Below are 13,957 nucleotides of genomic sequence, written 5' to 3'. Positions count from 1 at the left end.
AAGCTACCTACAATATAGCCTGTTGTATATAAAGTAAATATAAATTATTCAACATTAAAGTACAATAATTTATTCTGTTTACGAGAGATTTTAATATACCTACCCTGGTCAATATCACTTCCATATCACTCCCTAAAAAATAGCCTATTGTTTAAAAGTCATTGAACAAATATGTTAACTTCTAGAGAATTTTTTTGTGTCCTTTTTAAATAAAGAGCTTTCGTTTAAGTATCCATTTTCACGATTTTTAAAGGTAGAAGGGTATAATAGTTTGAATCATTCCACCTCAATTCAAAAAAAATATGTCCCGTAGGGTCTCAGATTTTGATAAATTCATAATTGATATTTTATAGTTGAAGCTGTAGGTCATACTACTATGATATAGACTACTAGTCTATGAGTACACGTCCATAGACTGGTATTAAATGTAATCGGAAAGCCGCACGGGAGGAAAAGTAAACGTTTAAAAAATTTCAAAAAATATCATTCAGGAGTTGATTTAAATTTAATTTTTGTTTTACTAAGGTAATGAATGAGCCTACATTCTAAAGAATAAATGCTTGGGTAAATTTTGAGATAGATTATTTGAGAAAAGTTGATTAACAATGTATTAAACATTTAAATATAACAAAAATAGGGAAGTGCACTTTATAAGTATTTCACTCAAGAGTGACTTCCGAAAGGACTTAGCTGTAAAATAAGCAATAAATAATGGCTCTACGACAATTTGATAGTAAAGTTGCGGGAATTATATGATTTAAGGCAATTTCTTTTGGAAAAAATGGATAGCGTATTAAAACCACATTAAAAAAAGATCTCAGGGTATTAAGTTTGAGGTTGAAGTAAACCCATCCAGATATCAAAATCTGAGTCTTTTAGGGACAAACGCTTGTTGAATTAAGGTGGAGTGACCCATGTTTAATAATATGTCCCTTGAATTTAAATTAATTTTTGCTCTCTCCTTAGGTGCAAGCCATCCCCGGATGTGAGGGGAAGAATGAAGAGTGGAGCAGGAAGAATGAAGAAGAGAAGAAGACGATGGCCTCGCGGGACATCCAATGCTAATTCCTTTTATGTTATTCGGAGAGATTTTACTCGAATTTTAATCCACATTTTTGCTTTTTCAATTTCAGAATGAATGTTGAAGAATTAGAACACCATCCATCGACTCGAGTTGATTGCTGGGAAGAATGCAGTTTTCCTCGGACGCTGTGCATTGCCGTATATTTAAATCAGGTTTACATCAGGTTATCTTGAACGTGAAATGGTAAATTAGGGCCGACCTGAACCACACAACTGGAGTTATGAGAGACTCCAGGTGGAAAGTGAATTCACCCTCGATTATCAAAGCACGAGCTCTTGGTAACATCAGTACACGAAAGGAAACGGCTCGAAGGAGCAAGTTTAAAAAGGTTTCGAAACAGCGCTGAAACAAAGGTACCAGAAAGTGCACTTAAAAGGTATTTACTACGGATGAGACCGGTCCTAGGGGACAAAGAATGCATTCTTAGGCAGGAAATCCATGTGGGTATTTTTGTGTGTGTAGCTCTTTTAGGGTATTTGGGTGGGTTTTGTACTAACACCATTTATTGCAGGAGTGAAGAATGAAGAAAGAAGACGTATCTGAGGCCCCGAAGATTGAAGACATCGCAGGGGCCTCGAAGAATGAAGAGGGAAGATAATGTGTGTGTGTATCAGGAATGAGTGGACATTGACAATCCCTCACCTGAACTGAGTGTTTTTTTGTAATTAATTGTAACATGTTTGTAACTCTTTCCCTTCCAGCCACGAAGATTGAAGACATCAAATTGAGCTCGAAGAACGGCAAGAATCCGTATGCGTGTGTTATCGTGTGATTTCGTGCGATATTTTTCTGCGTGTGATTATTTATATTTGCGTGTGCTGCGAGTATTTCTCCGTTGCGTCGCGTTAGGGCTTGCATGTTAGTGTTATTTATTTATTTGTTTGTGCATGCACTAATCTTACCTCTTCACAGATTCAAGCCATCGCTGGACTTCAAGGAAGGAAGAGTGAAGACTGCACGAAGAAGAGGAGATTGAAGACGCAAGTATTCACAGAAGAAAGAAGAGGAGCATCGTAAGGGGACGTGTGCGATATTTGCGGCTTAGTTTTAGGCCCTTATGGCCAATGGATAAAGATTTGCGTAAGGCTAGGAGTTTTTTTCCGTGCGTTAGTTTTAGTTTTTTTGTGCCGTGGGGTTGCATTACATATTCCATTACGTCATGCAGGAATGTGGCTGTGGCTAGGTAGGAAATTTATGATTTCCTACCGATGCCATTGTCACGTTCTTGTGTGATGCTTTGGAGTGGTGAAAATCCTCGGAAGGGTTATTTATTTGTGTATGCACTAACCCGCTCTCTCCCTAGGTCCGCAAGCCATCGCTGGATCTGATGAGAAGAATGAAGATTCATCGGAAGAAGAGATGACAGAACAGGATGGCATCGCGGAACCATAAGAAGACGACATCTTAGCTTTGGGCCCTTAAGGCCAATAAACATAAATTTGCGTAAGGCTAGGCGTTTTTTTCGCGCGTTAGTTGTAGTTTTTTTGTGCCGTGGTTTTGCATTACATATTCCATTACGTCATGCAGGAATGTGGCTGTGGCTAGGTAGGAAATTTATGATTTCCTACCGATGCCATTGTCACGTTCTGGTGTGATGCTTTGGAGTGGTGCAAATCCTCGGAAGGGTTATTTATTTGTGTATGCACTAACCCGCTCTCTCCCTAGGTCCGCAAGCCATCGCTGGATGTGATGAGAAGAATGAAGATTCATCGGATTAAGAGAAGACAGAACAGGATGGCATCGCGGAACCATAAGAAGACGACATCTTAGCTTTGGGCCCTTAAGGCCAATAAACATAAATTTGCTTAAGGCTAGGCGTTTTTTTCGCGCGTTAGTTGTAGTTTTTTTGTGCCGTGGTTTTGCATTACATATTCCATTGCGTCATGCAGGAATGTGGCTGTGGCTAGATGGTAAATCTATGATTTTCTATTGATGCCACTGTCACGTTCTTGTGTGCTGCTTTGGAGTGGTGCAAATCCTCGGAAGTGTTATTTTATTGTGTATGCACTAACCCGTTCTTTCCTTAGGCGCGAGTCATCGCTGGACATGATGATAAGGAGAAAGAAGACACTTGGGAGAAGATGGGATTGTGCACCTTATCGAGCCGGCTTTTTGCGGCTCTACATGAGTTGCAGCAGATAAGGAGCGGTATGATCTCATAATATTCATTAAGTGATATTTCATTGACCTATTTACTTTGAATTGAATTGGAAAGTTATGAAAAAAGATTGCAATGGGCAAAATATTTTTTTTGTGCCAACATTTTTCTGGATGACTCATAATCACACATCATAGTATTATATTTACAAATGTTTTCGAGTCAAAATATCATCTCCCTTAACAGTCTTTACAAAATATTTTCACATTATGAAGCAGTCTGAATAACTTTTATCTATAATTAGTCTCTAATTATCTGTTTATTCAATACAAATTTTATTTTCCATCATGATTTTTCATTCTGAATCAGAATTATTTAACTATTTCTTGACCTGGAAAAGGTTACCCACTTCAAAATCAAGGCGTAATTTTACCTATTTAGACAGATATAGTTCCATTTCATTGGAATTATTTTATTATAATAAGTATTATTAATTAATTTAATATTATTTTAATTTCCTCTGCAATACGGGAAATTTTATTTTTCATTCGAAGTTTTTTAAATCTAATTAAAAAGTGGGCCTATTCACTCTGTAACGTCCATGCGCCAAAAGAAAATTTATTGATTGATTCGGCCATGAAGCCGATTTTCTTGGACATTACTTTGTGTCTTTATGAGTGTTAGTTTTTTTTCGATTGCAGAGTTCGTTGGATCGTCTTGTGTGAGTTGACTACTCGAGGCCTCGATGAATGCACGAGCAAAGAGATCGAAAGATTACAGCTGGGTGCCGCAGGCAGACGGTAAGATTTCATTCCTTCCTCTTCCAAGTTTTGAGTTCAGTTCAGAACCATTATTTAGTGATCACAAAGGTACACTTTTATTTTAACATTCAGGAACCTCGATGATAAAATTAATGACTGCGTGAGAAAATAAATAAATATTTTCACGTTTCCATCGCAAAAATATTAAGTTGAACAGCACCCAAAATTAAGATCTCGCGCTTTTTTAGAAACACTCATAAAACTCAATCCCGCGCTCAATCTCAAGGCATTGATTGGTTGACGACGACGATGCCGTTTGCTTTCATATATTTCGATTTGAAGCTTCATTTCCATTAAATTTAATAATTCGAATGAAGGACAGTTATGGGGGTTTTCGTGAACTATCATAAGTATTTACTTTGCAGTTTAATTTTCTCATTGTAATTTGTAGGTTGAGGTTTCCATATTGGCCTTGCTTTTGGTAACTCGGCAACCGTCATGCGCGCTCAAGTAATTACTTCCTTTGAGACCCTAACTGAGGGAAACATGATATACCGGTCATATTTTCTACCTCTCTGAATTTTTTCCGTGAATTTAATGAGTATAAGTGACATATTTAAAAAAAAGTCGCAACAATAATGTTACAATGATTGATACACTTTTTTGTTTAATTTTGGGTACTTAATTTCCGGTGACGCGTTTTTCCTTGCTATTAAATATTTATTAAGCCAATGGTGTCGAAAAAATCAGTATATATTTTTCATTTTTTTGGCTATTTTGTTTATGAAGTGATACTTCGACCTCTGCCTCTTTGCATGATCTTGAGAATCAACTTACGTTATTTATTTCGTATCAGAAGACTTAATTATTGAATTACATCCTACAAGAAATTATTAAAATACCTGGATAAAATATCCTCCTGGATAGCTGTCGTGTCCCTAATATGAATGCCATATTTGTAACTTCTGTTTTCGTCTTTTTAAATAATTTCATCGAATTGATTTTTATAAATTCGTTATTGTTTTCCAATTCATATAATAGTACATATATTAAATGCAGAATGACATATATTTGCTATCAATTTTTAGTAATATCCAAGAAGTCTAAGTAAGTTGTAAAATATGGTTATATAAATAACACACTCAGCTCACTGTAATGATTTCCGGGAAATTTTTTAATATTGCCCAATCAAATCTTCAAAATGTTTAAATTATAATGAAAATACATTGAAATGTAGCCGATTATATAAGCGCCAAATAATTTGGAATTACCCACTCTTGTATTTTTTTAATTTAAAAAATTTTTAGACAGTTAAAAAGTTCATTTTTTCTGAACGTCTTCCTCGAAATGATATTTCTGAGCAGAGAGTTAACGTTTCAGGTCTCCCCTTCGTTGTATTATGATATTTTTTTGTTATTTTACCACAGGGCAAGCTTGGGGACAACGACAGCGATTGCATCTGGAGACAACTGTGGAGGTCCATGAAATTGACACCTGAAGGTTACTGCGCCGACAACTAGAGACTTGAGGATTTTATCGTGAAGAAAGGAAGAATGAAGATAGGAAGAAAGAAAACACCAAGCTTGAAGATAGTTGTTTTTTTGCGTTTTTTGTTGCAATTATTGTACAAGGTGTTTGTATATTTTTTATTAATGCATGTATTTTTTCCAGCAGTAGTTAGGATTTGCGGCAGGAGAGTAGGGATTTTATGCTGCGTCCTACCGTCGAGTTGAAATAACTCAGATTAGGCAGATCTTCGTATATCGTGGCCACGATTCCGTATTTAGGCGTTCAATTAATTCAGGCGTATAAAGCAGTATTTAAGTAGGCAGGGCTGTATGAATGGATGAATGTGATTTTATGAATGAGTGAATGGAATGTGATTTTTTATGAATGAGTGAATGGAATGTGGTTTATGAATGAATGAATGATATTAGTAGTAGTAGTGCTTGATTGTTATGAATTGCTAATTATATTTTGTGTAGTTTTTTTATTCTTATTAATTTGGGTCGTAGTTTAGTGCATGCCCCCCTCAAATCCAAACTGTTCCCTCATCGTGGGGAGGGGGTGTAACAGGGATAAGTCATTAATTTGCACCAAATGCTTACAAAGTTGCAACCTTATTGGGAATGTGATGGAATATTTTTTCTTCTAAATTTTTTTGTTTTTCCGCATGAGTTGCAAATTGTAAAGGTTATTTGATAACATGAAAATATGACTTATCCGTGGCTAAAACAGTTGGTGCATTTGTGATTTGTATTTAAATATGTGAAACCATTGAATATAATATATGATATGTTGCTATCATCTTTATTCCAGTGCTTAGTACTATTTGCATTACTGTTTTTGTGATGTCTTTCGATAATATTGTACAGAGCCTTTGTTAATTTTGTAACTAATGCATGTATTTTTTTCCAGCTATAGATTAGACTTGGGGCAGGAGATTAGGGATTTAATATTGCACCTTACAGTTGATAAGAAATGACTCAGAATAGGCAGGCCTTCGTATATTACGACCATGAAAATATAATTAAGTAACACCCTGACCAGAATAAATTGTACCCATTGCTAAGGTCGATTTGTATTATTGTTATTGATATTTAGCCTCGATTTATTTAATGATATTATTTTAATAGCATTTGAAATTATTAATTTAATAAATTTAAATGCTATTAAATGGTGTTCATATAATTTCTCCCTACTACTTTGTACAAGTAAAGGCAATAAAACTATTTTCTATGACTATTTTACTAAGGAGATGTTGTAAAAATAAAATATTTTAATAAAAATAAAAAAATCAATATCTTTGATTGATGACATAAAATAAAACATTTTACATGTAATTTTTGTGAAATTTTAAGTGCTGGTACAATTCCAGTGAAATGGAATGTCGTTAATGTTTTTACAAATTTTTACATTCGTCAGTTGACAATTAACCTAAATGATGTGAACATATTCAGAAAGCATCCATCAAGGTGCAATTACATTGGGCATATATTCTGTGCATAAAAATATTTTAATTCGTTCAATTGTATGCAAATGGGAAATTTGTTAACATTGTTAGTCCATTTTTTGTAATGATAATATGACAGTGTTACACAAAAAGATTAGGAACATGTATTTTTCCCGCTATAGTTTAGATTTGGAACAGGAGAACATGGGTTATATATTAATTACTAGTCACATTATCTGTCGCGCCGAAGGCGCGTTCAACGCCGTCCCGGAAACCATGTTTACCACAACCAGCCCGTTTACAATACAATGGGTTTTTTGCGCATATGTTTGTGTTGTTTGGGGTAGTGAGTGTTTGCGTTAGCAGAAGCTTACATACTAAACGGTTGATTATATAAAAAAAAGAAATTTTACAGAAGTAGATCTTGTAAAGTATATATTTTTTGAAGATTATTTTGGTAATTTTTAATTATTTATTTTTTCATTTTTTAATCGTTTTGTAATTAGTATATGTATATCTTGAATCTTTTCAATTGCTTTAATTTTCTCTTTTTTAAATCATTTTATCTTTTTGTTTTCTTCAATTATTATTTTTTTTTCTCCAGAAACATATTGATTGTTACAAATTTATTTGAAAGTATTATTACTCATTTGCATAGCTAATTTGCATTGTGTTTGGTTAAATATATAAAGCTCTTAGACAGTAAGATGGAGGGGGAGGGGCTTTGGGATATCAGCCTCTAATATTTATACATATAAGATGAAAATATTCCAGGTTAAGCACACACAGTACCAGACAATTTAATAAAAATCTTTCCTAACTCTGAGGTAGGTGGTAGGTGCCCCTGAAAATTTATTTACATTCATCTTTAAGAGTGTATTTTACTGTGTGCGCCCAACCTGGGACATTTTTGTGTTATACATCTCATAGAGGAATTTCCTGAAGTATTTATACATATAATGGTAATCAGGGGCGGATCCAGGATTTATTTCTGGGGGGGGGGGGGGGCAAAAGTGCGACCGTATCCAGGATTTTATTTTAGGGGGCACAAGGATATACTTCGTAATACAGAGCGAACGCAATGATAATGGGACCGTATTAAAAATATTGCATATTTTTTAAGGGTCTGGGGGAGCACGAACCCCGTGCCCCCCTCCCGATCCACCTATGATGGTAAGTTATTAGTTGTATTTATATATTGCCACTTCTTAGTAGGATAAGGTAGCTACCCCAAAATATCAGGTGCAGTAAGGTCCAGTATTATATGTATATATTTGAGTGCAGCAAGAACAATCTCACATGGTCACTAACAATAAGTGTAATACATCAGGGGCGCAGCTAGGAATTAAGGCTGGGAGAGGTTTAGGTGCAACTAATACCGGGGTGTGTGGGGGTATGGAATACCCACCAGGATAAGCGGTATTTGCGAGATTAATAAATTGCAGAATTTTAAAGATAAATGGTTCAAAATGGTGAGTTTTACGGCTTTCGGCTAGGGATATTTTATTAGTCCCTACGCTATTCTATTGGTAATATCAATCCAATTTAGTAAAATGGATTAACGGTAAAAATTTCTCTGAGCTCTGGGGGATGGGGTTTTATCCCCCTAACTCCCCCCCCCCCCTCGCTGCGCCACTGTATTACATCACTGCTCTCGCCGGCGATCCCGAGACAATAATCGCAGCCACTCCCGTGCGAACTCCCGTCCCCCATCCAGCGACGGAGCGTCCCCTATGCTGGTATCACGCGAGGTTTGCGGAGAAGGCGCATCGCCGTGAGTCCCCCTGTAAGTTCGCGGAAAACAAGTAGGGCAGTTAGTAAACGCGGCAGCCGGAGGTGAGCGTCTTCATATGTTACCCGGGGGGCAAGGGTTCGAGGGTTCGTAACGCTAATACATTTTGTAGTCTTCATGTTGATAATGCGGCGACACGTATTTCACTAATTTTAATTGCAGCAAACATGGGCGTGAGAAATGTTTTATTATCATAACGGCGATTAGGTATTTTAACTGAGCCATTTATACGCGGTGATATGAAGGTTATACTTGTGTTTGTTAATTGAACTAATGTTTTGGGAATGGCTCTTTTTGTATGTAGGTTCTCGAAGTAAACATTGCAGTAATGTGAATTATAAGCGTTAGAGAGATATAGCAATTTATATCTGTTTTGTGTTCTTATTTAATACATCTGCACTCACACTGCTGCTCCCGCGAGCCTTATTGGATATTCTAAAGATATCATTTACGAATATACCTCCTGATATATCATACGACACCAATAGCCTTCCAAAAAATCCTCTTTAGAGCCAAAATGACGCCCTAGATGCAAAAATCTGATAGATTGGAGGCTTTTACGTGGACGGCGAGAATAACTTATAAGGAGGTATCCCTGTAAGTTGCCCTACTTGACTTAAGGTGCTGGTGGGCGTCTACTCATCCTCCCTCACAATGCTCTATATGCCATTGTCTGGCGATGCACTCAGCGAAAAGACGATTAGCGGAGGGGTTGCATTACGACTGGCCGTCTGTTCATTGGAGAGACGATAAAGGTCTGGTTTCGCTTGGCCGTCCCGTGGTTGCGTCCGACTGCCATTCGCGATGAAAGTATCAACGAGAGAAAGAGAGAGAGAGAGGAGGTTTATACTTTAGATTGTATCCGTGGCGTTAAATTACCGCCACTGCGGAATCGGCTAAATGAAGCTGAACTCGTTCGCGTTTGAAGGCCAACTCCTCCCGTTATACCTCCCGAATACCATTTTGAATTGCAGTGTGACCGAATTTCATAACAAATAAGTCGTTATGAGCATAAAATTTTCTCGCTGTTTGCCTCCGTAACCACTGCTTCATTATGGTGCGAAAAAAATCCTAGAAATTTAATTTTCTATGCCACGATATATTAAATGACGAACACGAAATAGCTTGTCCAGTTTCCAGAAGGATTCCAGAAGGAATCAGCATGGCGCGTAAATTTAAGTACTTACGGCAGAACGAACTAAAAAGAGACTTTAGGGATGCACTTCCAACATTTGCTCGAAGCAATCAAGTTTCCACGAAAGAAGAGGTAGTTCACCAATGAAATATTATATATACTAAACAATGACTTAGCCAGGAGGTTTCCGGGGGGTCCAGACAACCCCCCCCTCAGAAATATAAAAACAAAATGATTTTCCTTCATAGATGAAAACAAAGTATTGAAAAATTATGAATTTACAAAATATTTCTTTAACAAATGAAGTTTTTTCGATTATGACTAGTGTTAAAATTAGTTTAAAACCCTCTACTTAGTACCCTGTTTTTCTAAAAAATTCCCTCCAGGTTTTGGACCCCCCGAACGAAATTCTTGGCTACGCCACTGATACTAAATTCAGCAGGACTCAAATCAAAAGGTTTAAAAGCTTATAGCTAGCATTTCAGGCAACAAATCCAGGCTTTTACTTAGCGCTTTTTAAGATCAATAAATACCGATTCGATCGATGGATTTTTCTTCCTCATAGGAAAATCCACTAGGATTGGTAGAACATTAATAGCTCACGCTTAATTTCGCTAATTAGTAGGGCCCCCTTCGCTTCCATAGCGTTGGGGTGTTTTTCCCTCGTCCCCTCCCTTCCGCTCCTATCCCTTCCCAGAGGCGTCGGCGGGCTCCCATCGCGGAGGCGCCTCTATCCTTTTTCCTTCCTCTCCAGCCCCTCCCCGGGTGATCGGGCGAATCAAGCCACTGGCTTGGTTCCTGGCCCCGGTGCGTTGTATCCTTCGAAGGGTTCACCTAGAACCCTTAAACCCTTAGCGCTTTTTAAGATCAGTAAATTTAGCGCCGAATGAGACCCAAGTCCATAAGTCACGTGTTGTATCATTAAATATAGCATTGTTTTCAAAGTAATTGACTTGGTCTCCCTATGAAGTATATCTCAAAAAAGAAGGCTACAAACATTCAAGAGCCATTGGTTAGAAAATAAGGGGAGAAGTAAGTATAATCAAAGTTCCCAAAATGATTTAACTGCCAACATGAAATGTTGGACCTTGAAATTATTTGCTCGATCCCGTCCTCCGAATTACTGACTGCCATACATTCACTTCCTCCTATTTCATCAATTCCCTCCCCCAACATTTGTTCATTAAGAAGATATTTCCAAAAATCATCTAGAATTATAACGATTAAACAACTTAAAATTACATGCACATAAAAAAATAGCTTATTCACTAAAATTATGTATTCCTTAATTTCTGGAAAACCGTTTTAATACCATGCTTTCAATTGTAACTCTCTGTCAAATAATTATAGTTAGTTATAGTATGCAGATTTTTCAGTGGCTATATATTTCAAAAGCACTCCTTAGGGAGACACAGAGCCGAGGCTCAGCTTAAAGCACATTTTCACTAACTTGAGCAAGCAGAAAAATGTAGTTTATTGGAGATCACCTTGGATGGTAACGGCGCGCAGCAATTACGGTATCAAACAGAAAATCTTTAGCACCCGATCTTCGCTGCCAGTGCTTTTACTCAATTATCCACATTCACGTCTTCTTTCCGATGGCTTTGGCAAGTGGAGGTCATACATTGCTTAAAGCCTCCCCGAAATGCTGACGGAATATGGCCTTAAGAGCTCCACTTCGAATAAACTTCGCCTGAATCGTAATGTTCTTACCCACAAACCCAGCCGATTTTATTTTCAATCTTTGGTCTTCTCACATTCCCCATCTTTGTTTGTACATCGTCTGCATGCCCTGAAGACGATGGACAACTCGCCCATCGAAACGTCGGCCGAGATGGAGTTGTAGAACCTGACCCGGTGGAATTCCCGTGTAACCTTCCACAATTCTATACGCCGGGAAAGCCTACGATCATTCTTCAGGATTAAGAAATTCTTTTTGGGAAGTAGTAGTCCGGTCTGGCAAACTCTTTTCAGAGTATACCCTTGGAGAAGTGGTGGGAGCAATTAAGGGGCATTAGCTGATGGTTTAGGTAGGAATTTAAATGCTGTCAGGCTCATAAGGTAAAGGTGTAATAGTAATCGGGGGAGATTTTAATCTTCCATCCGTAAACTGGGATACTTACACTGTAAAACCGAATTCAAGGAATAAAGAAATCAGCGAGGTAATACTCAACATACTTGCAAATCACTCTCTCGCCCAAGTAGTTGACAAACCTACGAGAGGAAACAAGCTATTAGACCTTTTAGCAGTAAGCGATCCTAAGTTGATAAAACAAGTCGATATTATTGACGGTATAAGCGACCACAGAGTAATCTTTGCAACATTAAAAGTTGATGTGGTGTCAGCCGTAAAACCAAAACGCAATATTTACCTATTCGATAAATGTAACTTCACTAAATTTGGCGAGATGCTTAATGACTCCTACAAAAAATTCGTTGTTACATCAAAGGACCAAAGCACAGATGTAATATGGACACGTTTATTAGAAATTCTGCGCCAAGGAATAAACGAACATATTCCGCAAAAACTGAAATGTGATAATAAGGAACCTCGCTGGTACAACAACGATGTCAGAAGAGAACTTAGGAAACAGAGAAAACTATACAACTTGTACAGAAAGTCCATCACGTCTCGTAATAAATCGAAGGAACTTGAAGCTAAAGAAAGTTACGCTGCTCAACGCTCAATAACCAAGAAATCAATGCGAAAGTTTGAGAAAAAAGTACTTGGTGAATTACTCGAAGAAAATCCGAAATCCTTTTGGTCGTACGCGAGAGAGCTTCAGGGAAAACATTCAACCGTAGATTCGTTATTTGATAAAGATGGTAAACTTGTCACCGAAAATATTGACAAAGCTAACACTTTAAATGCCCACTTCGAAAGTGTATACACTACTGACGATACTCAATTCAATTTAGACATCCCATATACTGAGGATTTGATGGAAGAAATATCTATAAAACGTGATGGGATAACTAAACAACTACAATCGATTAAGAATAGTAAATCTCCGGGTCCGGAGGGAATACCCGCGCGTGTCCTCAAAGAGTTAGCTCCACAGATCGCGCCTTACTTAGAGATCATATTCAAGAAGTCACTCTCCGAAGGGAAGTTACCGCCCGACTGGAAAATTGCAAGTGTTACACCCATTTTCAAAAAGGGAAACAGAAATGACCCAGGCAACTACCGTCCAATTTCCCTAACATCAATTATAGGCAAGATACTTGAACATATCGTTGTTAGTAATATCATGACTTTCTTGGACAGACGTAACTTCCTCCATGACTGTCAGCACGGATTCCGAAAAAATAGATCCTGCGAAATACAGCTCGCGCTCTTTCTTCACGACGTTGTAAAATCTGGTGAATCGAAAAGACAAAGTTGACGCACTATTTCTAGATTTTAAGAAAGCTTTCGACACTGTACCTCACAACAAACTTTTATACAAATTACAGTCATGCGGATTAAACGAAACAGTTGTAAACTGGATACGCGACTTCCTCAGAGATCGTAAACAAAAAGTAGTTCTTGACAGAATTAGCTCTGATGTTGTAAAAGTTACATCAGGTGTTCCACAAGGAAGCGTAATCGGCCCCCTGTTGTTCATTATACACATTAACGATCTCTGCTCCCGCATTAGCAGTAAAATACGCTTATTTGCTGACGACGCTGTCATCTATCGCGAAATTAGTGATCACTCTGACTATGGAAATCTATCATCGGACTTAAACAACGTTCATTTGTGGAGTTAAGAGTGGGGACTCGAACTTAATCTGAGCAAATGCATGGCGGTACATTTTTTGCGGAATTCGTCCAACACTAACAATGTTTATGCAGTGGATGGCATTAACATAAAGGCAACAGACGTAGTGAAGTACCTGGGAGTTACGATAACCTCGAACCTCACGTGGGGAACACATATAAAGAATATTTGTGGCATAGCCCTGAAGAAATTAGGATTCGTCAAGCGTATTGTGGGAAGATTTTCCGATGAGAAAGTAAAAGAAAGGTGCTATTTCGCATAATTTTTCGCATAATAATTCGCATTTCGCTATATTAAAATTAGGCATTTAAAAGCCATGTAGAAGCACATATGTATAGGTATATAAAATATTAAATTCTGCCAGTAGCTA

The sequence above is a fragment of the Ischnura elegans genome, chromosome 9 (assembly GCF_921293095.1).
Source record: "Ischnura elegans chromosome 9, ioIscEleg1.1, whole genome shotgun sequence".
Taxonomy (NCBI): domain Eukaryota; kingdom Metazoa; phylum Arthropoda; class Insecta; order Odonata; family Coenagrionidae; genus Ischnura; species Ischnura elegans.
The sequence above is the reverse complement of the archived record's forward strand: the minus strand, read 5'-3'. Positions refer to the sequence as shown.